We start from the raw sequence: 25,231 nt of genomic DNA on the forward strand, positions 1-25,231 counted from the left end.
AATGTAAACTGATGAATTTATAAAAGAATTACAGTGGAACGCGATTGACGTTTTGCAACGACAAATCCGAATAATTATAAAATTAAGAAAGATTTATCATACGTATTGAAGATATTATTTTAATGTTTAATGGACATTGCACTTAATTAAAAAACAAAAATATTAAAAAAATATACATGTATTTCAGTAATATTAAAAAGATAACTCAGTACATACGTATAATGAGATAAATAACAGATGCAATAATATGCTACAAAAAAATCCAACGAAGAAATTTGCTAAAAAAGCAAATCTGAATTAACAAAAGTTATCTCAAAGAAATTAGAATTTATATCCTTTTGTTAAAAGATGTCATTTAAAATCCGTCTAAGAAATACTTTACAAAAACCGTATTTAAGAGAAATTTATTTAAGTTACTGTGTGCTATAAAAAATGGAATTTCTTAAAAATTACGAAAAATTAAAAAAAAAAATTAAATAGTATTTATAATAAATAATAATAGTAATTATTACTATAATAAGTAATAGTACTAAATAGTACTTTTCATAGAATTCAGCGACAGTCAATAATCAAAACATACCTTAAAAAACACTTTCTTCTTAAAAAAAATCTGTAATCGCTTTAATGTTGTTTTAATCGTTTATCGGTTGAAAGTTCACATAATCGTTTTAAACAAAGAATCTGTCTAGAATCGCATTCATTTTGTCGCTCCGACCGGTTCATAGTGATAGATAAACATTCATCAGCTTTTGCATCATGGATGCACGTAATTACATCATCATTACATAACGGTTCATGCTTCATCGAGTAATGTGTTTCCATCAGTCTTTTCAGAAATTGATTTTATAATTAGTTAAACACTGTTCTAAATTTACATATGTTTTGTGCCACATGATTTGTAAAAAAAAAGATCGATAATAATTTTCCTATTGAAACAAAACTTTATTTCAATAGTATTTTAGATTTTTTTAATGGTGTATTAGTTTTTTTTAAATCCTAGTAGAGATGATATAAGCAGTCCAGATAGTTGGGCATCCGAAAAATAGACGTTTGGATAATCGGAGTGTCACTGAAGCTTTAAAACCTTTTTGTATTTAATTATGAATTTGCGTTGTTATGACACATTTTAAACTTTGCACCTTATCTTTTGCTTTATGTAATAAAAGAGTATACGAAAATGTGGGTGCGTACGTTTCTTTCTTCTGTTCTCCCTACTTTAATATATTTTCGAATTGAAATTTATCTTTAGTTAGTCATATTTTTGTACTTACCTTTGGATGAATATTTACTACGTGATCGTAGTAAAATCAATCACTTCAGTGACACTATAATCTGTTCTGATGTTTTTTACAAATTTTTTATTAATAATAGTATGATTTAATGAGGATTCAGTTTTTTATACATCCCTTTAAAGTCTTCTATCTCCACCCCTCTTATTCTGTTCCATTCATTTCGTGTTAGATTAGTAGCATATTGTTTCCTTATAAGATTAAAGGTAGATTGCATTATTATCTCTAAGTTTCCACTCGAACGAATGGCAATCAGTCAACTTTAATAAGTTTATGTGCAGCGATATACACAGTAGGTAACGAATTAACTGGTCTATCTAATTTGGTTTCTGTGGTAAATCTTATTTATTTCATTTATCTTATCTCTGGGAATAATCATTCATGACGTACGTTTATCCGGCCGACTTTCCATCCTTACGTACGATTTTTGGATCCCATCCTCTTTTTTCTTAATATTTGTGTATTTTTATACCCCTTTTTTAAAATTTATTAAAATACAAAATAAAACTGAAATTTTGGTACTAATGTCAGTTATTTTGTTTTTTCTATTATACTTTAAGAAGTACTACTATAATTATAATAGGTATACACTTCATGTAGTTACATCCATTCCAGAAAATATTAATCAAATAAACATTTATATTGTGATTACTTAAAGAAAAAAAATCTGATGTGGACACTACACGACTTCCTTGTACACCTATTAAATTGCATATATGTTAATTCTTTTTTCATATATTTTTTTTTGTTGTTGAATTATTATTTATTTTAATTTTTTTTTCAATCGCAGGTTAATAATTATTAATAAGTCAATACATTTAAAAAAAAAAAGTTAAAAAAAAAAGAAGGAAATGAAGTCGGATTCTCACCGATGTGCCTTCTCCTTATTAGATCCCAATATTTCATTAACAAAAAATTGGCATTGACGTTGACAAGCTCTCAATGAAGGCTTATTACTGCAGTTTAGAAAAAAAACAAAAAAACAGATTTTGGGCTTTTTTTGGACATTTTTGGTCAAGCCGATTGCAATCAAAGGGGGGGGGGGATTGCAATCAAAAGGGGAAATGTTACAACAGTCCTAAATTCAAAATTTAACATTGTACGGCTAATCGTTTTTGAGTTGTGCAAGATACATATGTACGTACATACATACATACATACGCACGTACAGAAGTCACGCCGAAACTAGTCAAAATGGATTCAGGGTTGGTCAAAATGGAAATTTCCGTTGAGATCTGTAAACCGAAATTTTTCGCGATTACAATACTTCCTTTACTTCGTACAAGGAAGTAAAAATGGATGCGATTAAAATGCATGTTAACTGTGTAAAAAATTAACACACGAATTAATATTAAAAAGGGGTTAATGAAATTTATTTTTGAACATTTTTATGTACACTTGAACGGAATGCAGAAAATTAAGGTTTGAGTTTTTCGCGAAATTTTTCGCGATTACAATACTTCCTTATATGAAGTACAAAGAAGTAAAAAAGGATTTTTATATTGAATAGAAGTTTTTAGCCGATCTACGAAAAACAGGTAAAATGTTTACTTTCCTGGCTATAGCTCTATTGTTGCTGCTACTACAAAGGGAAGGTATTGCAATAGGCCAAGATTTTTGAATCGGGACTCTGGCAATTATCAACTTTTCAAGACTCCCTTAGTCCAAAAAGCACAAAAAATAATTATAGAAATTTTTGGAAGATGTACATACGAATGTATTTTGGCCTATGTTTGATTAATATCTATGGACTGGCTCAACGTAGATTCTTCAAAAATCGTTCAAAGAATGTCTATATATGTGGTATTCATGGCATTAAATTTTGGAAAAAATAAAAAAGAAGAGGGGTTGTTTTTCGCCATTTGATTTTTTTTTGTATAATGATCTTAGCAAATTTAGTGTTAGTACCGAAAGCACCTATTAAGTTGTTTAAAATTCCAATGTTTTAAGTCGATCAGATTTAGGAGCGGCAGGATATTCAACATTATTTCAAAACAACTTTATCTGATATTTCTAAAATTCGTTGACCAAAAGAGTTGATATTTGACTCAAATATTTTGTTGGCTATGTTACCCCAGCTATGGTCGTATTTCCGGCCCCATCGCATAACGGGCCATTACGCTTCCCATTTTTTTTTTTTGTGAACTATAATCTTTTTTTATCCTTTTTGAATAATATTACACCAAATTGGGCTGACCTGTTGAAGTAGATAGTTACTCCAGTAAATAGATTTTTAAGCACCAAAAAAAAAACAAGAGGTATGAATGGGACCCGTACATAAAATATCATTTTTTTTGTAATATTAATTTTCAAGATTTAAAATCCAACTGTGTCTAGTATAATGTAGTATCTCCTGATTTTTTTTATAAAGGAGGTCCCATGGGATCTAACTTGAAAATTAAAAAAATATATTATTTTTTGTAATTTCTGATACTTAAATTTTTTTCAGTTATAACTGTTATTAAAATAGCCATATGAAGTATTTGCAAAGGCCAAATGGGACGTAAATTATTTTACCAAACATGTTTCTGTCTATTACTCTGAATACATTTTTAATTTTGGGGTCAACTGGGACCTAAAATTGTGCACTAAAAGTTTTTGATGCTTTTCTCAATTATTTTTTTAATATTGCATAATTTTTATTATAAAAATATAATCTGATCAAGAGGATTAATTTTTAGTTTTACTCGAAATTGTGATCTTTTTCATAATTGTACTCTAATTATTATGTTAAGTCGTTAATATTTAAAAATCCTATGGGAAATAAATAAATATGAGAAAAACAGTTGATATGCATCTTGTCAGTTTTTTATTTGATCCCTTCCCGTACCGTAATATTAATCCTCGTTTAAGTCAGTACATAAGTCAATACATGTTATTCTTAATTAGTAATTTTTTTCTAAGGTAGTATATTTTTTATAATTGAAATTTAATAGATCTGGCGGTTTTTAAATCTTTTTAGAGGAACCTGTAATTTAAATGATATTCCACGATTTTGTGTACCTTTTTTTTCTTGTATATCTCTGTCGTTGAGTGTAATGAAAATTTATTTTCTTTTTCTTTTTAAAGATTTATGTTAGGTCAAGATGCAGTTATAAAAAGGTTATTATGGGTTACATTAATTTTTGTTTAAATTTGAATTTTGGATTTAATAGTAATTTTTTTTAATTAATTTTTTGAATTTTGCTCTTAATTATGTACATATCGCCCGTCACTCTCATAAATTGAGATAAGTCGTAACAAATTAGATGTACTGGAAAGTGTATCTAGAATCAGATTTTGGTTTATTCTTATTTACAATAAGTTTTTTTACTGTTCAATTCAGTTGAGTCTGATAGGTTTTTAAAATTTTTTTTGTGTCTTTCTTTTTTTTATTTGATTTTTTTTTAATTTAGTTAATTGTACAGTATTGGATGAATACATTTTATTTTAGAATAATACTTTTTTTTAGTACCTTTTGTATCAGGGTTAATTAACTTTTAAAATTTTTTTTTTTCCCGAATAATGAAGATCTATCTTAATCTGTATTTTATTGTAGAATAATTATTTATAAGTTTAGGATTGTTTCGATATGAAATTCATTTCTTTTTGTATCTGGTTATCTGGTAAATTGATTTAATCGAGAATTTTTTTTGTTAGTTTATTTTTTTTTTCATTTTGAAATTTTATATTAAGGTGGATAAGCTCTTTTTTTTATATAATTTTTTTTTTCTTTTTCTTGTTGGATTAGAATCTTTCATCATTTAAAGTTCGTTGTAGAGAAAAATTTAATTTTTTATTTATTTATTTTCTTACTGGATTTTAATTATTTTTTGATTTTTAATTATGATTAAATTAGTAGTAATAGTAATTAGTAGTATTAGTAATTCTTGAATTTTTCCGGTTTTATTTTGTTTTTGGGGAAATATCACAACGGTTCTGAATGAAGTTTCGTTGTTATCACAGTTCGTCTAAAGAAGCTCAACTGTCGATAAAACTATTAGTTCAACTGTCGATAAAATTGATGTCTGAATAGATAAAACACTATCGTTGCTACGCTGTCGGTCACGTATCGAAAGGTTACGTCATCATGTACGTTTTTGTTACTTCCGTATTATATTTCGTATGTTGCTCGTAAATTATTTAAAATCAATTTCTTCAGTACTATTATTTACAGTGTTATTTGTTACAGGAGTTGAATCCTGATATTTTGTGAAAAAAGTGATCACTATAAATACTCATCATCTTTTTTGTCTTATCATAAAACAAAAAGTTTTGTATTCATTCAAATTACGTTATTTATATATTTAAAATTAATTTCTTAGAACATAATTTTGTAGGAAAAAAATGCCAGCCTGAGAATTTTTTGGAGGAAAGAAAGTGAACGGGATAGGGTTAATGAAATGTCTGTAGAAATATCAATAGACGGGTAGAACACCACTTATTTATCTATGCATTTTGCAAAAATTATTTGTAGATAAATCATTGCTAATAAAGTAACCTATTCTAAATTAAAATCAATAAGTATTTGTTATTGAGATTAGTGTCAAAAGAAAAGTTGTGCTGTCACCAGGCGTCGCAATTTTGAAAAAACAAGTTAATGAAGTATAAAGTTATGAGATTCGATGGCGTTGGAAAACTTACAAGGCAATATAAAAATATATCAAACATAAAATTTAAAGTGAAAAAAATATAAGTAAAAGGTAAATATGTCACGTATAAATAATTAAATATAACAACCGGCTAAAGTAAAACTTATCTAAAACATAAATATTAAAAACATTGAGTAAAATTGCAAAAAGAAAGATCATAGATACTGTATGACGACAAGAATTACAAATTGATTAAATCGGCAAATAAATTTATTAATTTTAGATTAATATGATATTAAACAATGCGGGTTACGAATCGGGCGAGAAAAAAACCAATATATTAATTGAATAAAACATTTAGAGAATAATTCATTTACTTAAGGGAAACTTAGTGACTTTATTAAAGAATTGTCAATTAATCCACGTATCAATTTTTCTTCTTAAAATTAATTCAATATTTTCGTCGTGAATATTTTTTGTAAATATGTGTATGAATTTAAGTTTTATTGATATCTATCTTGATATAATTTTTTTTAATTGTCCTTTTCACGTATTCGGTATTTTCTACTTTTCATTTCATATAGGTGCCGGATTAAATTTTTTTAAACAAATATACTAAATGGTATCTTACAGCTGTTACATAGAAATAATAAATTAAACTTAATTCTTTCCCTTCTAGACCACGTCTAGAATTTTTATCTTTTTTTTTTTTATTTCTGGCCCAGTTGGAAATTAAATCGAACAATAAATCATCGGTGGGCCGGTGGGCCGGTCCGTTTATAAAGTTTTTGTTGGTATCGTTATTTATTTATCATTATTTTTCATACCTACTATATTTGAATAAATTAAAAATATTAAAATTTACATGTTGCGAAAAAATTCTATCTATAATGTGTAAAAGCAAAAATAAAAAATGTGTAAAAGTTAGTAAGAAATTTATTAAGATTTCTCAATTTGTAAAATTATTGTTATTACTTGTAGTTTTATTCGTTATCGTAAATTTCGTCTTATCTTTCATAAATTTGAATATAACATTTTTAAATAGTCTAGAATCGACCTAAGACCTTTCTTTAAAAAATAAAAAATAAACTACCGATGTTTGCAAAAAAAGGAATAAGTGACAGCAGGAGACAAGATGTCTCGATAGTCTTTAGTTTTGTCGTTTAATGTAATTAATTTACTACTAGGCTTGTCAACATTTTTACAACATTTTCATTTTCTCCCTTCAAAAAAGTTTTACTGAACGTCAATCATCCGTTTTATATTTTATTAATATTAGGATAATTTATTGGAAGTACTTTTTAACCGATTTCAAAAAAGGAGGTTATATATTCGACCCGTATATTTTTTTTTTATGTTTGTTCGCGCATAATCTTTTAAAATCTTGTTGCGATCTACGCAGGTGCTTATCGCGGTTGTACCATGATGTTGAAAACATTTTTTAGACATAAAAAATCGGTCTGAAAATTGACAAAAAAACTTTTTTCGCCATTCGGCGGGCAGGTAGGGACAATGGGAATGATGTTCTTGTATGTATGTGTCACGTTAATTGATGTTATGGTTGATGTATATGGTCTTCTGTAGGGGAGGTAATATGAGTTTCTGCACAAGATATCTAGCACCGTTAATAGAATCATAAAGAATCGGAATATCTCGTGATAGGGACTCTGGGAATCGTATTATTCTATTTATGTGTCTCCTATTACATGGTGTCGTTTGCGATCTCTCGCAAGGTCGTACAATTAAATTTCTTCATAATACTCGTAACACTGTTGATATGTCACACCGGGGACCAAAAAAGAATTTTGTTTTTGTCTCGGGAAGAAAAATATGTGATTCTGATGGTACATTTTCTTCTGAATTCAAATATGATATCGGTTTTCCCCATCACACAAGGTTTCCAAGAGACAGGCATTTATTATTTCAAACATTTTAATACTTTGTTCATTCTTAACTTCACAATATTCAAACATTTGACTCACCTAGAAAGTAAAAATTGACGATTTTCTGCTATATTTCGCCTGTGGATTAATCCCTTTTGATGGTCCAACAATAATCGACCAGCATATTACGATTCCAATTGTCTTGATACCGCTTTCATAGCTGAAATCTCCTGATGAAAGTGTTCACCATGTTCAACGCTCCTGCGCCAAGATTTTCCGGGAAGAAAATTTCCCTAGGTGGTTGAATTTTGTTAACATGGCTTTTGGTAACTCGCCCCTTTCCCATGGTTTTCTAGTCTCTTCGCAGGGCAGGCCATTTAAATTTCTTTACAATTTCCATAGCGTCGTTAACTAAACCATCAGAAATCGATATATTACGCCGTAACATAACTCTTGAATCCTCTGCCGATTTATATTATGCAACAGGCCACCACAGTTATTGATGTTTACCGGAATAACATTCCCGGGAGAAGTTTCCCCCCCATATGTTGCAACTTCTTGTGATTTATCAATAGCGTTAATAGTATAAACTATATTTGCTTTTGATATCATATCATATACTACGATTATATTCATTGACTAATTTAATAGTTGGGAATATTCTTACAGTATTTTTTCCATCTGCAAATTCGTGTTAAAGATACTTTCCTTCTTTCGTAAAGCATTTCCGATTGACCAGTTGTAACTTCGCCAAAACGCAAGTTATTTAATAAATCAGTGAAGCCATTTAATTTCTTATCTTTATTTCGTAATACAAGGCAAGTCTTCTGAGGTTTTAAGGCTCCGAGTGCTAAAAAGTGGTTTTAGAAAGTTTCTGTTTTCATAATAATTATTTTACGATGATTTTTTTCTCGCTTCAAACCTGTACCTTTCGATTTAATTTCGTTAATTTTTAATTTTTTCTCTATAGAACTGGACGACTGCATTTATTTTCATGAAAAATTAATTGGCAGATGATAAACGTTATTTCCTTCGAATCTAAAATCTTTTAAAAGAATTCACGAATAAATGTCTTCAAAAACGGATTTCAAAATTATTTTTTAAAGTTTTATTACATCAGTCATGAAAAATGTCTATAAAAGTAAAAATATATATATATATATTGGTGTGCAAGTATAATCATGAAAACATACGACTGGGGTGAAATCAGTTATATTATTTTTTTTTTCCGAAATACCTCATATCAAAATGTACAAAATGTTGTACCGCAGTCACCTATGAAAAAAATAAATCACAGAATTTTGAAAAGACGCTGCGATAAATGCATATAACTTTTTTCTTCGCACACGGAAGTATTGTAATCACGAAAAATGTTGATTTTCGGATTTCACCGGAAATATAATATTTTGACCATTCCTGAATCCATTTTGACTAGTTTCGGCGTGACGTCTGTACGTACGTATCTCGCTTAACTCAAAAATGATTAGCTGTATAATGTTGAAATTTTGGATTTAGGACTGTTGTAACATCTAATTGTGCACCTTCCCTTTTGATTGCAATCGACTGGACCAAAAGTGTCTAAAGGAACCTAAAATTCAAAAAATCTGGATTTTTTACTTTTTCTTGACTGCAGTAATTAGCCCTCACTGAGAACTCTCAACGATATATCATAACGGGTACTTATTTTTAATGGTTCCAGAGTTATAGCCCAATAAAATTGTAATTAATGAAATATTTGGATCTTATAAGGGGAAGGCACATCGGCAAAAATCCGACTGCATTTCCTTTTTTTTTTGTAACTTTTTTTAAATTTAAGTATATTGATTTATTAATAATTATTAACCTGTGATTGGAAAATATTTTACAATGAATAATAATTCAGTAACAACAAAAAAATATATGAAAAAAATGTAATAAAAAATATACGTAATTTAGTAGGCGTACAAGGAAGTTATGTAGTGTCCACATCAAATTCTTTTTTTTATATGTACGCTACTATTTTATATATATATATATACAGAATTTTAGCAAATTTAACAAATTTATGTGAAAAATGTTTCATACGTTTAGCATCTTACAATTCCAGCAACATTTTGGTCATCCCTTGCCGTAAAGGTTGGTCATATCAACAATTGTTTCAGACAAAAGTTTTAGATAATGTTTGGAAGACCAACGACTACTTTAAACAGATTCGATACTGTGCCTATTAAAGGAGGTATGATTTTTTTTGTCTTAGAAACCCCATTTTTTCCATCCCCTGGGCCAATGGTTGGTGATATCAAAAAAGTTTGCTTAGGTAAGTTTTAGGCCCTTATCCAAAGAATAGTAGGAACTTTAAACGAATTCGCTATTTTCCGTAATTAGAAAGTTATAGCGATATTTTATTTTTTTCGAAAAAGCCCGATTTTATTTTTTCGTAAAAGTGGTCCGATTTTTCCCATTAACGAACTCGACCGAGATTTTGGGTTTTTATATTATATGTATCAATTTGAATGTGATTGGTGCAAAATTACGGCAGTTAATGGTATCTACAAGAGAGTAAAATATAAATAAACTTTTGAGCTTACGGTGGTTTTGGGGTCTGGGGGATGTGAAACGCGAAGGTATGTCGACATCTTTCGGAAGTCGAATCATGGTACCCATTACAATAGGTAGTTTTCTTATGACATCTACCTAATTATAAAAATAAAAATAGTGCAAGTTTTGAAATAAATTAACGGCATGTTACGCATACTAATATTAATTTAAGTAGGAGTGTAAAAGGCTCCCATCATCAAAGAACGACTTGAAATATTTTTAATTTTATAAAAAAATAGCTTATAAATATTAGTAATTCATTGATTTAGGCTTGATCATTCTAAAATACACTGCCAATAATGTGTGCAAACTTAAATTGTAGATGCGATGCGCGTAACGAGGTGAAATAAAATATTAAATATGAAAATTATAGCTGTCGAAACGCTAGTAATGATTTCAGTAGGAAATCTGTACTGAGTGATTTGTAAAATCATTTAATAATATAAATTGATATCGGTGTCATTTTAAATAAATTTGATGAATGACATGTTCTTTGAAAAAAACTTCGGGTTTTGTTTGTATTCCAAAAAAAAAAAAAACATTGTTATAAACGAACATAAATAGATCGATTTGGTTTGGGAAAAAATAAATATTTAAACATTTTTGAATTTTTATGCGTTAGGTAAGGAGGTACTCTTTTTGTAAACGTTTGAGCGACTCCGGTACTTGAGAATATGAAAAACAATTAACCGTTTGTAAAACGTTAGCTGTTTAGTACGGCTTTCTTCATATTTTTCATAATAAAAGTGATTCTTTAATTCCTACTATAAATTTCAAATAGTTTTGTGAATATAGACTTTAATGTGGATCTTTTATTTTTAAAAACGTACAAGGCCATTTTTTTTTTTTTTAATTTAATTTAAGATTAAATTTACCTGTTGCGAAATTCAAGGATTTACGAATTTTATTTAAAATTTCTTTTCTTGAGTTCTTTCTTTTTTTTTCTATTTTGATGTGTTATTTTTTGTTTACACATTTAATAAAGGTTTATTACGTTGTAATTAAATTATATTGTTAAATATAATTTTTCTCATCCTTTTTATAGACCCGGCTCAAATCAGTACAAGTCTGTTCGCCGCTACGTACTTTATGTATTATAGGTACCAATTTTTTTCTCTTTCAGTTTTTTTTGGAATTTATTAGACTTTGTGAATTAAAGCGGAAGATACTAATTCGGTTTGATATTTCATTCGTACCTTTTCACGTTAAATTTTCCTTCTCTAGGCCAAGTTTCTACTATTCTAGTTTTCGGAGTGAGACTGAATGTCTCTAAGTAGTATTACATTTTTATTTACGTAAACGTTTTTATCTATTTTTTCTTTTAAATGAAGAAAGAGGTAAATAAATAAAGTATAATAATATAAATAGAAAAAAAACCATTTGTTGTAGTTTTCTAAAACTTATCTCATTTACAATGCTAGTCTGATCGTTATGATGACACGATTCACAGTTTTTCGTTTTCGTAATTTAGTTTTCGCGCATTCAAATTTAAATTTTTTTTCCCAAATTCTGCTCGCCGAAAATAATTTCAAAGGTTAATCTACCGCAGTAATCAGTTATCGTAATCAAACTCTTCTGACAAACCCTTAGGTTGTAATGTATATTTTTCACACTAACGTTACGTGTTATACCGGGTGAGCAACATAAAACCGAATCCATAATGAAACCGCTACCCAGCACTATTTATGAAAGACTCTCACACAACCAGCAGGAATAGTGAATGTATATTTTACTACTGATTGTTTCTGCCGTTTGTCAGGTGGTTGCTTGTGTCAGTGCAGTATACGTTTTGTTGCAGCGCAATATTGTGAGTGCAGTTGTGTTTTTGTAAAATGCCTTATTCAATCCAAGAGAGGATAACTATGGTTGAGGCCTATAATCGTTCTGGATCGTTTGAAGAATCAAATACGTCAAGTATTTGTAGAAAAATTTCCGAATGCCTGTATCCCAGCGAAGAATAGAATACACGATTTAGTTAAAAAATGGCGTACAACAGGTTTGGTTTCAAATGCAAAACGAAATAGCCAGCCTTCTGTTAGGATTACACAGGCCATTGCCGATGTTGAAAGAATTACTGTCAGTTCAAAAAAATCGCTACGCAAAATTATCCCAACAATCTGGTATTAAATATACATCTTGTCGAAAATTCTTAATGAATTAAATTTGAAATCAACTGCGTTGCAACTGCAGGAGACAGACAAACCGAAACGATTTGATTATTGTAACTGGCTTTTCGAAAACATTGTTGATGGATAGATAGACCCGTTGAATTTCATTTGAGACGAGGCACGGTTTCATTTATCCAGCCATGTTAATTCGCAGAACAGCAGGTGATGGATGGCGAGGAATCCTCACGAGATATTCGAGCGTCCACGTCACGATGAGAAAATTGATGTTTATTGTGCCGTTTCCGGTAATCGTATAGTGGGGTCAATATTTTTTGACCGGACTGTCAATACACAAGTTTACACAATTTTCGGAGAAATACAGCTTCTTCCAACAAGACGGAGCAACGTGTCACACATCAAACGTTTCACTGAATCGCGTTCATGCAGCTTTCACAAATGAACAACGAGCTGTCAGCAGAGAACGATGGCCTCTACGTTCCCCACAGTTGTCTATTTACGATTTTTTCCTTTGGGGATACTTAAAGGAGAGAGTTAATGCATGTAATCCCCACAATATTGAAGAAAAGGTGAATGAACATTCAACGAGAAATCAACGCAACTGACAACGTTTTGCGTCAGACGACTCTCAATATGATCAGTCGAGCAGAAAACTGCATCGATGCCCTGAGTGATCATTTTGAACATCTTTTATAACAACAAGGTAAATAAATGCAACATTTAAATTACGTTTTATGTTTTTCTTATTTAATTTATCCGTATCATTCATAAAATCTCATTCCAACACAACCTATCAATTCTGCAGCGGTTACGTTATGCGTTCGGTTTTATGTTGCTCAATCTGTAAAAAAGGCTAAGATTTATAAAAAAAATTTCTTAAATTTTATCTCTACTGAGCCGATTTTAACGATTTTTCTGTTGATTGAAACCATTTCTTAAATGTAATTTTTTTAGAGTGCTGTTTTTCACGGAAAATCCAGAAAAACCTTCATAATTAGTTAAACATTGAAAGTATCCATTCGGAGACATTTTCCTCTACCCAGAAAATAGTACTTTTTATTTGTCAAAACGTAAAATTCGTTAAATTTGTCGCAAAATTTAAAAAAATAAATAATAAATAACCTTCATAAATTGAATACACTTCCTTTTCACATCGATCAGACCCCACCGTTTCGGCTAAGGTTCACATTCCAACCGAGCCGATACTAATTCTGAAGTAAGTTGTACATTAGTTTTATTTATTTATTTTTTCAAGGCATCTTTCAGCATCTCTTTACTTACGCTATAACTATTTTCCTTTATTTTACCTCGACAAGAGTGCGATGTTTTCATGATGTAAAAATTCAAATTATCCGTGGATCAGGGATAGGAAAATTACTTACGGATTCAGACAAAATCTTTACGAAACAACATTGTACATTTTTCAACGAGTGTATGACATATTTTTATACAATTGAACAATAGAAATATAAATGGTTGCCAAGAAACAGTGAAAACTTATATTTAATGTACATAAAAACTCGTAACTACAATGAAAAGAAACTAACAGAAAAAATTAAATTTTAAACAAAGAAAAAATTGTAGAAACTCACGAAAGGGAATCCGCGTCCCTTACCCTGGGAGAAGTATTATCCAGCAAAGCCTTTCACATTTTCCATTTTAATGAAGAAATTGCCAACAACAGTTTTCTACAGTTTGTTCTATTTGTTTTTTTTTTTTGCGGGCAAAAAATAATAAAACAAACTTTTATATTGTTATCAAATAAGATAATAAAAACTAGCAATAAAACAACTGTTTTATTGCTAGTTTTTATAGTCTTTCAATTGTTTTTTTATTAATAATTCTGTATTACTCCTTTAAATGTTTAAGGAACAGCAAATTAATTACACGCTTTAACGGAAGCCGTTTCCGTTAGTTTAAAAAATAATCGATTTCACACTTTAAATTAACGCGTAAATTTTTAATTTATTCTACCGTAAGTTCAGTAATGCTTAATATTTCTTATCGTTTACCGAACTCATAACAGAATGTATGACTTTAGTCGGACTATTTTTAATCATAATATCGCATGAAACTAAGCGTTAATACATGTTAAAAATATTATGTATACGGCAGATATCGATCCATACCTTTCATTACATACATCTACTAGGTTATTGTTTACACATTAAAAAACCGTTAATTAACTCCTTTTTTGTAACGTTTTATCTGCTGATAAATATTCGTTTTGTTTATTAATTTTCCTTGTTATCCTTTTTATTCGATATTTTACATTCATCTCTTTTAATTAACATAACATTTATCGGGTGACAATTTAAAGTTTATTAATTTAGGTTTTAATTTCCTTTTAATCACGTGGACAGACAATTTATTTACTGATATACGGTAAGTATTGTGGTTGAATTCTATATCAGGCATTTTCATTTCATTTAACCCACCTATATTAAAATACAGCAAGACAATTCCAGTATTTAAAGCAGGAGATGAATTTTCAGTAATTTTTTTAAGGTTTTTGAAACCATTTTAAAGAACCAGACGCAGTTTAACTTTGAAATTAATGTCCTATTCTATGATCAACAATCTGATTTCCGTTAGCACAAAGTAAAATTAAGGCCACGGACACCTTAGTGCATCTGATTCTTTTGAAAATCGTAAATACGTCGGTGAACTCTATGCTGGGTGGTATTTGACTCTAAACTGAAAAGATATAATATTATTGGCAATCGCCTCTGATTGTTTCAGTTATACCTGTGCTGTCCGTAAAGTTAATTTAAACGACAAAATTCGGATATTAACGAGATAAGATGTGATGTTCCCCAGGGATCAGTCCTTGGACCTTTTTATTTTTTCTCCCGATTGATGATACACGATTTAATGTTTCATGTAAATCGGTAGTTTATTCTGATAACACAACTTTAATCGATATTTCAACTTGAAATCTGTTTTTCGCGGAGTCTGCCCGATTTCTAGAAGAACTTAGGATGCGGTTTTTAAGTAATATTGTATTCCTCGATGAAAGCAAGACACAAATCTTAAATTATATTCTTATATTTGTAAATAATGCCTTATCTATTAAGGATTTATCTATATAAAAACCGATGTGGTATAGCCAACAGAAACTGTTGCAAGGAAGCTTTTTTTACATTTTACGGAAGCGTAAAATGTTTGCGATTGATGATTTAAGCCATGGCGAGGAATGTATTCTTCAAAAAAAAAAAGAAAGAAACTAAGAATTAACAGTGATGTTGTCAGCTTTTGCAGACCTTTATTTTAGTTTTATAGAATCATCACCTTTTATTGTTAAATCTCTCTCTTTCTCTCTGTGCGTGCGTGTGTGTGTGTATGTGTGTGCGCGCGCGCGCGCAATATATGATAATTTAATTTACTTTAAAAGTAATAGTAATAGTTCGGATGGTCATAACTTCAGAAATAAATCGAATGTTTAAATGCCCTATTATAAATTAGTTAGAAATAAATAACAAAAAACTACCATTTAAGAGGCTCAAATGTTTTGATAAACTACCCGAAAGGTAAACATTTTAAATTTATCTTCTTTTAAAAGAATTGTTCACGAGTAGCTAATATCTAAAACATTCTACGATATGAAGGGGACATCCTTCCCGTACCTGAAAATTTATTTTTTTAGTTAAAAAATAAATAAGGTTTTTGAAATAATTATAAAGAATCAGACGCAGTTTCACTTTGAAATTAATGTCCTTTTCTATGATCTCAATTATATATGATATCGATATATTTAACTCTTGTTTCACCTCATCTCATTTAATCTGTTTAGACTCTGGAACCGCCATAAGTTATTGCTTCAGAGGATGATATGTATGAATGTAAATGAAATGCAGTGTTGTGCAGTCTCAGGTCGACCATTCCTGAGATGTGTGGTTAATTGAAACCCAACCACCAAAGAACACCAGTATCCACAATCTAGTACTCAAATCCGTATAAAAGAAACTGCCTTTACTAGGATTTGAACCTTAGAACTCTTGACTTCTAAATCAGCTGATTTGCGATGACGAATTCACCACTAGACTAAACCAGTGGGCTAACTCTGTTTCACCTACCAATAGTTTCTGATAAGTCTTATTTGACATGTATTTGGGTAAGTGTGCTTACCGACAGCTTTATGGGAGTTTGAATAAGACAAAACATCATTAGAGTTAGCTACTCCTACCCTAAAACGTTATCCCCCTATCCTTTTGACCGATTATGACCAAAACTTAACGGCATTAATGCCATACTCAGAAATCACGTGCTAAATTTTATTCATCTTGTTTGGAGGTATCGAACGAAAACAGTCCTACATACGTCCTTCCTGAATTTTTCAAATGGTAAAATTGTGTTTTTACTTCCTTGTACGAAGTAAAGGAAGTATTGTGATCGTGAAAATTTTGGTTTTGAAATTTCAACGGAAATATCCATTTTGACCATCCCTGAATCCATTTTGACTAGTTTCGGCGTGACGTCTGTACGTATCTCGTATAACTCAAAAACGATTAGCCGTAGGATGTTAAAATTTTGGATTTAGGACTGTTGTAACATATAGTTGTGTACCTTCCCTTTTGATTGCAATCGACCACCAAAAGTGTCCAAAAAAGCCCAAAATTCAAACATATTTGGATTTTGGACTTTTTCTTAATTGCAGTAATAAGCCCTCATTGAGAGCTTTTCAACTATTTGTCATTAAGTGGTACTTATTTTCATCGGTCCAAAGTTATAGTCAAATGAAATTTTAATTAATGAAATATTTGGATATTATAAGGGAAGGCACATCGGTTCGAATCAGACTTCATATCCTTTTTTTTAACTTTTTTTTTTTAATTTAAATATATTGATTTTTTGATAATTATTAACCTCAAATTGTAAAAAAAAAAAAAACTTTTACGATAAATAATAATTCAATAATAACTATAAAAAAAATTATGAAAAGTTATTAATGAAATAAAATATTAAGCACTTTCATTAAAAAAAAAAAAAAAATGTGTATATGTAATTTAATAGGCGTACAAGGAAGTCGTGTGATGTCCACATCAGACTTTTTGGTTAGAGAAGGTTCGTGAAATCTGCAAAAATCCCAACTTGCAAAATTTGAATGTTAAAAGTATTAAAATACTTATTGTGTACTAGTACATATTGTGTGATGTAAGGCCGTATAGAATAGAATAACTATAAAGCAGGAAAATTAAACTTATGATAAATAGGTAGAAATTGATTAAATTTAATAGAATATAAATAACGTAGATATTAATAAGGAAAAAGTATTTTATTTATTATCCTTTAATCAGTTTTGTTTATATTTGAATATTTTACTTTTGAAGTGTGTTATATCTACTTTTTACGTCAATAATACGAGATTCTCAGGGAGTTTAGTTACGCTGTACAGAACGGATTACAACAGATTTTATATTGTTTTAATACTTTATATTGTCTGCATTATTTAACTACCGATAGGAAAAAAGTTATTTTATTTTATACTGTTAAGCACGCTTAACGTGCTTAAGGCACGCTTTTGTATTAAAGTATTATATTCTTACGTTTGTGTTCTATTGTTTTATTTCATTATAAGAGAAATTCTATGATTTTTTTATTACGTGAAGTAATACTGCGATATTGATTTGAATGATAAAGCGTGTTTTTATTATATTTAAAATTCATTTAAGTTTTATTGAAATATTGATTATTGATTCGCTTCCTTTTTGTACAGGCGAAGGTCATTTGAGATCATGAAATATGTTGGAGGTAATGCGTTGTGGAGCACGGATATCTCCTAATGAAAATAGAAGGTGATCCGAGTCTATTACCACGATTGTCATTTTTATTATACGTGAGTACTATTTTTTATTTCATTTTAAGTGTATTTAAATTTATACGATCCGTTATTCGTACTCGAATAAATCTTAAAGATTTGAAGTTTAGTTTCGATAGTCTACAAAATCGAATGTATTTTCACGATACAGAATATTTACAACAGTAACAGAAAAAAGTTTTTTTTTATTTATTAAAAGTTTTTTAACTACATTAATTGCATTTGTATATTTACGTGCCTATATTTTATTTGAATATAATTTCATGTCATAACGACTGGATAAGCCCGAGTTACTGTCGAGCAGTATTATCATGTCACAGTGCTAGCTTAGGATTATTAAGAATAGGCCATTAATTTAACCGATTTATACCTATAAAATGTCATTCTATTAAAATTATTTACGGTTCACTTTTTACTTTCCTGTCTAGATAGCGCTATAGAAAGCTCTGCTATAGAAGGGAAAGTATTGTAATCGGTCCTGTTTGGGCGTATGCTGTATTCACCGGATCTTGACGTTTTGACACCTAAGAAATAAAAAAAAACCGGGTGGAAATTCTCCGGACGTTTATGTTCATATGTACGTGTGTTTGTTCGGAGTTGCCTCTAAATCACCGTATATATCCAGAACTACTGGACCGATTTTGACCAAACTTGGTCAGAGTACTTCTATATATGGGGCATTGATCCCATTCAATTTTCAACTTAAGAGGTCAAGGGGGTGAGGCGGTAGAGCAAGGTCATTTTTACTATCTAGAGATTTCGCCAAATTAAGATCATATTTTTCTTAGGCACATTTGTTAACGATTAAAAGATAACAATATTTGCAAATTCGCACCCTCCCAAAAAAAAAATGTTATTGTAGTCGTCTGTTAGTTGTAACTTCACAGATGAGCGGTAGAATTAAACAAATTAATAATATTAAGTGTGTAACATAAGTGTAAAAAAGTAACCCGGTCTGGCCGGGTCTCGAACTCGATCGCCCGGTCGACTCGGTACCTGAGGCGTTAAGCCTCACGGCTACACCACCCTGCCGACCGTGCAAGCGAAATTTATTTTATGTAAGTCGTGAAATTACATTAGTTTAGTTAGTGCCGACTGTTGCCGCTAGTACCGCCACACCCGCGCGAACTAAATACGGCGGTATGTGCGCGCGCTTTAATTAGAATCATTGAATTAAATAAACGAAGAAATATTGTGTTTAAATAAAATGATAAATTAAGATGTTTGTGTAAGCCGGTGGATTATAAACAACCCACCGTTGTAGGACTTTACCGGAACGCGGCTTTAGCCGCATGATGATAATTCCTACAGCTGTGTTGTCAGTTCTTCACTTTCATTGTCGGTAAAACTTTCACAAATTTTCTTTATTCTGTCACCATTCGCGCTGAAATAATGTTTCCTTCCAGATTAAATATTTGAGTAAAATAATACGGGCTTAAATCTATACATCAATTCTCAGTGTAATGATATTCCGGCCTCTGATAGGTCGTATTGAATAATCCTTCTAATTCTATCTAAGGCTTTCTTTCGTAAAATATTATCATTTCGTGTCATTACGTAACATGTTTAGTTTTTTATTTACTTTCCCGGTTATAGCTGTATTGATGTTGGCGTAGCATAGCTATGAAGGGAAAGAACAGCGAACTGTCAGAGTATTGGGTATCGGAGTTTTTGAAAATATTCACGTTTCAAAACCCCGTTAGTCCTAAAAACATAAATGTTGTGATTAATGTCTTTGGACTGGCTCAGTATATATTTTTTTTAAAACGGCTAAAAACATTTGTATGCGGGGTACTAATGGCATTAAATCTCTGACCAAACTAAGAACGTGAAGAGGAAGTTTTCACCATTTTGAATTTTTCTATAGCGGTCGTAGGAAATTCAGCTTTAGTACGATGAAGTATTCTAAAATTTTTAGAAAGTCGGAATCAGGAACGGTCGGATTTGCAATATTATTTCTGAGAGGACAAGAGGTCATCGCGGTACCCATTCTTTTTTTAGTAAACCATAATTTTTTATCCTTGTTGAATAACGCCGATTCAGAAATATAACGTTATTTAACTTTTTAAAAAAAGAGGGTTCTATGGGACCCGACTTAAGATTTAAAAGTATTTGTCTTTTTTTTATAATTACTGAGAGTTTTAATGCAAGTTGTGTCTGTTATTAAAAATGTTGTATGAAGATGCTGTTTAGCAAATGAACCCAAATGTTTTTATTAAAAAGTTTGTATTCTTCTTGTTGTTGTTCTTTTCAAAAATTGTATTCTAAATACAATATAATTTTTTTTGTTGATTAAAACGTGATTTGCTGAAGGGAGTTGACTGGACCCAAAATATTTTATTAAGAATTTATTTTTGATGCACATTTTGATCTTTTCGCAATCTGATCAAATCGGCTTCCTGTAGCTGTCCAGACAAAAGAAATCCTAATATTAATATTTACAATTTTTATTTCAATTTACTTAATTTAATGAAATTGTTAATTTTATATCGCTAAATATTGTTTGATTTTTGCATTCGTTAGCCGAATAATGATATTTACAATTTTTATGTAAAATTAAATAAATTGTACGTAAAAATTTAATTTTATTGTATTATTTTCATTTTTAAATTTTGTTGAACGTAAGGAACAATAGCAGGAAAATCCTTTGCCGCTTTTTCTTTTTAATGATTAGATTTGAATAGGTCTATTGAGTAAAAGTCGGGATATGTAGTTTTGTATTTCATTGATTTTCTTTCAATCATATTAGTGAATGTTTTAAATTAGCAGAAAGATTTAAAAAAATTATCTCCTCGATCGCACTTTAACACTATCCGTACGAAAGTGTTATCGTTATTTTTTAGAAATATTAAAATAAAAAGTAATTTGGAGAAATCCATAAACCTACACATTTTATTCTTTCTCTTGATCCCGTATCGCCAGTCGGACGTATCACTAATACGGCTCTATGTCAAATTATTATAGACTTATCTTTTCTTAAAATCTTTCCGTTTATGTGTATTTTGTTTATTTTATAAATTTACTATATCTCATACTTTTGCTAACGCATTAAAATATAACTGCAACTACGTAGGTAAATGGATAATTAGGTAGACAGGCGGTCATCGAATGTATAAAACTGATTTTTTTAAAGTAATAAATAAGTTTAAGCTTCTGTTATTATTTAAAAGTGTAAAATGGCGCGCCGACATAATATTTTCATTCCTATTTTATATTCGAATGAAAAAAAATTAGGAGAAATCGATATTCTTTTATTGATTCTGACCTTCAATTTATCGGTTTGTATTTTCTTATCGTACTTCAAGACTTGTTACCTTTAAATTATATTCGTTATCCGCATTTCAGTTATATTCTCTCATATCTTTATCGTTACGTTGTAATGTGATTTATTTTTTTAATTAATTTTCAATTTTTACGGATTGCATTTCGGATTACTGAGCTTCTAAACTTGAACGATGCTGAATTTTTGAATGTTTACTATATTAATTTGCGGTTATGATACTGTTCGAATTCGGAAATTGTATTTATAGAATATATTATTAATTTTTTTCGTCGGTAATTTATTTATATTTTTATTTTCAAAAGGTTAGTGTGTGTATTATGCATAAAGATTGTGATGAATTATCATGCATGCGTCTGTAAATATTTTTGTATCATAAAAACTGAAAAAGTATCGTGTATAAAAATGTTGTAAAGCAGAAAGTCTTTTATTTCACAATAACCTTTTTTTCTACTACATTACCTGCTTATATATATGTAGATGAATTTCTTTATGCTCAGCGCTTGGTTTTAGATGTTTAAATATCGTATGTTTACTTTTAATCCTAGACGGTTGTTTCTTTGTGTACTCGATCTCGTTTTAAACCTTGACCGACTGATATCGTTCAGTTAATCGCTAGTTGTAGGTATATATTATTACTTACGCCGCATGTTATTTAATATTATAATAATATTATAATTGTAAAAAAATAATGATAATTCACTTGATTTAGAAAGGCTAAAATTTAGAAAGTTAGAAAAATTTGTACCTTTGTCTTTGATACATCGATAACAGGTCATTTATTTTATAAAAACTTAGATTACAAAAATAGAAACTTACTAAAGCATAATTATTAACACGTGTATTTAAGACTTGTAGTTAAAAAAGAAATAAATTTGTTCAGTTGTCCGTACAGTTAGATGCCCCTGTAAGGAAAATTACGCGTATATTTGAACTGCAAAGAAAAAAAAGTCAAGAATGAAATAATGTCGAAATCAGCAATTATTTTGCGTAAACTAATTCGGTTATCTGTAAATTGTCACCATCCTTTTTTCCTTAAGAATGCCACTTTTTAACATTTAGCCGATAAAAACGTCAAGATCCGGTGAAAACAGCATATACCTAAATTGGACCGATTACAATACTTTCCCTTCTAGAACTGTAGCTTTGCTATAGCGCTATCTAGACGCGAAAGTAGAACTGCTGATGAAAATATTTGAAAAGTAATGGATTTGTTTATACATTTCTGTCACTGTACATACCGATTACGATTTTATTTCACCTTTAAATGGTTCGATTCTGTTCTTTTTGCTTAATATCGATGAATTTTTATAGTTTATTTGGTTACGAACGGAGGGGTCTATCTACTTAAGGATTATTTCCTTCCTTAAGAAAGGTTCCATACTTAATTTACAAAATTTCAGGCAATGAGCCCAGTGATAGTGTGAAAAAAGAAGCTAGTTTCCAGCCTCCTTTCACTTATCGCGTTGTTTCTGAAGAGAAAACAGACAATTTTTTTCTGTGACGCTTGGCAAAGTGAATGGAATGCTAAAATCAGCGATAAATTTCGTCCAGTTAAGAACACTGTGTCACCGTGGAGCTCCTCATGCAGGAATAATCTCGAGAGGAGGTTATTATTTGCAGTTTGCAAATAGGGCACACTAGGCTCACTCATGTATATATGATAACTCAAACAGATGCACCCGTTTGTCGAGCTCGCTGCGACTGCCAACTAACTTTACAACATGCTTGTGGATTGTGTCTGTCATGCGGCATAACGTCGCAAGTTTAAACTAGGGACTAACAAGTTGAGACTGTACAAGACTACACTCATACATATCATCCTCATTCATCCTCTGAAGTAATACCTGAACTGTAATTCCCGGAGGCTAAACAGGAAATAAAGAAAGGGGTTAACATGAGAAATATCTTAGGCAAGAATGCAATGATGTTATCGAATGTCTTAGATTTGTAAACGGATTTGCAAATTTTTTTGTTTAAAAGTTTTATTATTCATGTAATCTTTTTCGTCTGTTTATACTATTTGGCGTATGCCGAGTAGTACTTTTCTTCTTTTGTGTTAATTTTAATTTTTGTATTTAATTGTGGTTTTATTTTGCTTTTAACATACGTCATGGGATTATCCAACTATGCTGAGTTTTTATATTACTGTTTAGTTTTTTAAATTAATTTTTAATTCTTTCTTTTCAGTATTTGTAAGTTTAATGTATAAGTATCGTATCCGGGCGCTGAAAATGACAAAATTTTGTGCGTTCAGAAAAAAAATTAATTTAAAAGTTGTTAGCCGATTTCGTTATTATCCGTATTTTTTCAAATATTTAAAAAGATTATGAAAATTCGACTTTTAACTCTTCTTCAAAACCATATCAAGCTTATATTAACAAACTTTCAGCGTGGTCTTAGGAAAAGGTTGTCTACTGACATAGCCATTTTCCAGTTTTGGGAATATTACTTAGATTAAAAAAAAGATAACATTTTCAGTTTTTTTGCGATTCAGTACAGCATTTAATTTAGTTACACAGTTTTTATTGATGAAAAACTTAGTAGCTACGATATCAAAGAAGGCTGCTTACAGTTGGTTAAAGTCATACATTACCGATCGTAAATAAGTTGTTGAAATTTCGTCTTTTGATAAGAATAGACGTGTAAAATTAAGGTTCTCACTTCAAGATGTAGAACACCGAGCGCCTCAGGAAGTATTCTCAGTCCGTTGCTTTTTTTTGTAGTTTATTACTTGCTTCAAAATCTTGAACCATTCATTGTAACTCTTTTCACAGGCGATACAACTGTATCTGTATCTGAAGATAATTATTTAAAAGGATTTAACATTGTACGATAGGAGCTCAAAGGATTATGAATTGGATGGATTGTTACCATCTAGCATTAAATGTAGAAAAACCGTCGCATTGTGTGACGAGTAGACTTAACGTTGGTGATCGCGTGGATGAGATTTCCTTTGATGATAACGATAGTAATTTTATTGCCCAAAAAGCAGACTTTCTGTGTGTTTTATAAGATAAGTTTTCATGGGAAGATCAAATTGATTTCGCTTATAATAAAATCAAGCCGTACTGTTTTGCTCTTAAGCTTATCATCGTTATTAAATATTTATTACGCCTGCATATATTCTCGTATAAAATATAACATCATCTCTTTGGCTCCCCCAAAAAGTCTGAATAAATTTTTAAGATACAGAACTTGGCTGCCAAATCATTATCTGACGCCCATAAGTATCAGTCGTGTAAAGCTTTATTTACGAAATTAAATATCCTTGTTTACTTATCTTTGTTTATATTCATGATTATATACCAGATTAATTATATATTATACAAGATTTATACATTGATTTATGTATATTATACAAGATTGTACAATCTTTGTTAAAAAGAATGGGCACTTATGTCACGTATTCTTAGAAAATAACAATATCCACCTTTACCAAAACAGATAACGGAACTGTTTTTACATAACTTAACACAGTACTTCGGCTTTCGAGACACGGCTACATTACACTTCTATTACTATTACCATTTTTAACGAATTGCCAAACCATTTGAAAAATCTTTCCGCCAAATGTATTTAAAATACAATTAAAAGATATTCTGTAATGGGAACAATATTATCTTGTTGATAAATTTTAAATAATACTAATTCAAAACAAAATACTCGCTTTATCTGCATCTCATT

General features: G+C 30.0%; 1 protein-coding gene across 1 annotated transcript in view; it reads left to right on the plus strand.

Moving 5' to 3' along the window:
* rdgB (retinal degeneration B) overlaps positions 1–25,231 on the plus strand; it is a 256,093-nt gene that overhangs the window by 37,364 nt on the left and 193,498 nt on the right. The window contains exon 2 of the mRNA XM_075364651.1: positions 18,163–18,282. The gene's annotated coding sequence lies outside the window, so the exon portion shown is untranslated. The remainder of the gene's footprint in view (positions 1–18,162; positions 18,283–25,231) is intronic.

This window comes from Lycorma delicatula, chromosome 4 (genome assembly GCF_047948215.1).
Source record: "Lycorma delicatula isolate Av1 chromosome 4, ASM4794821v1, whole genome shotgun sequence".
NCBI lineage: Eukaryota > Metazoa > Arthropoda > Insecta > Hemiptera > Fulgoridae > Lycorma > Lycorma delicatula.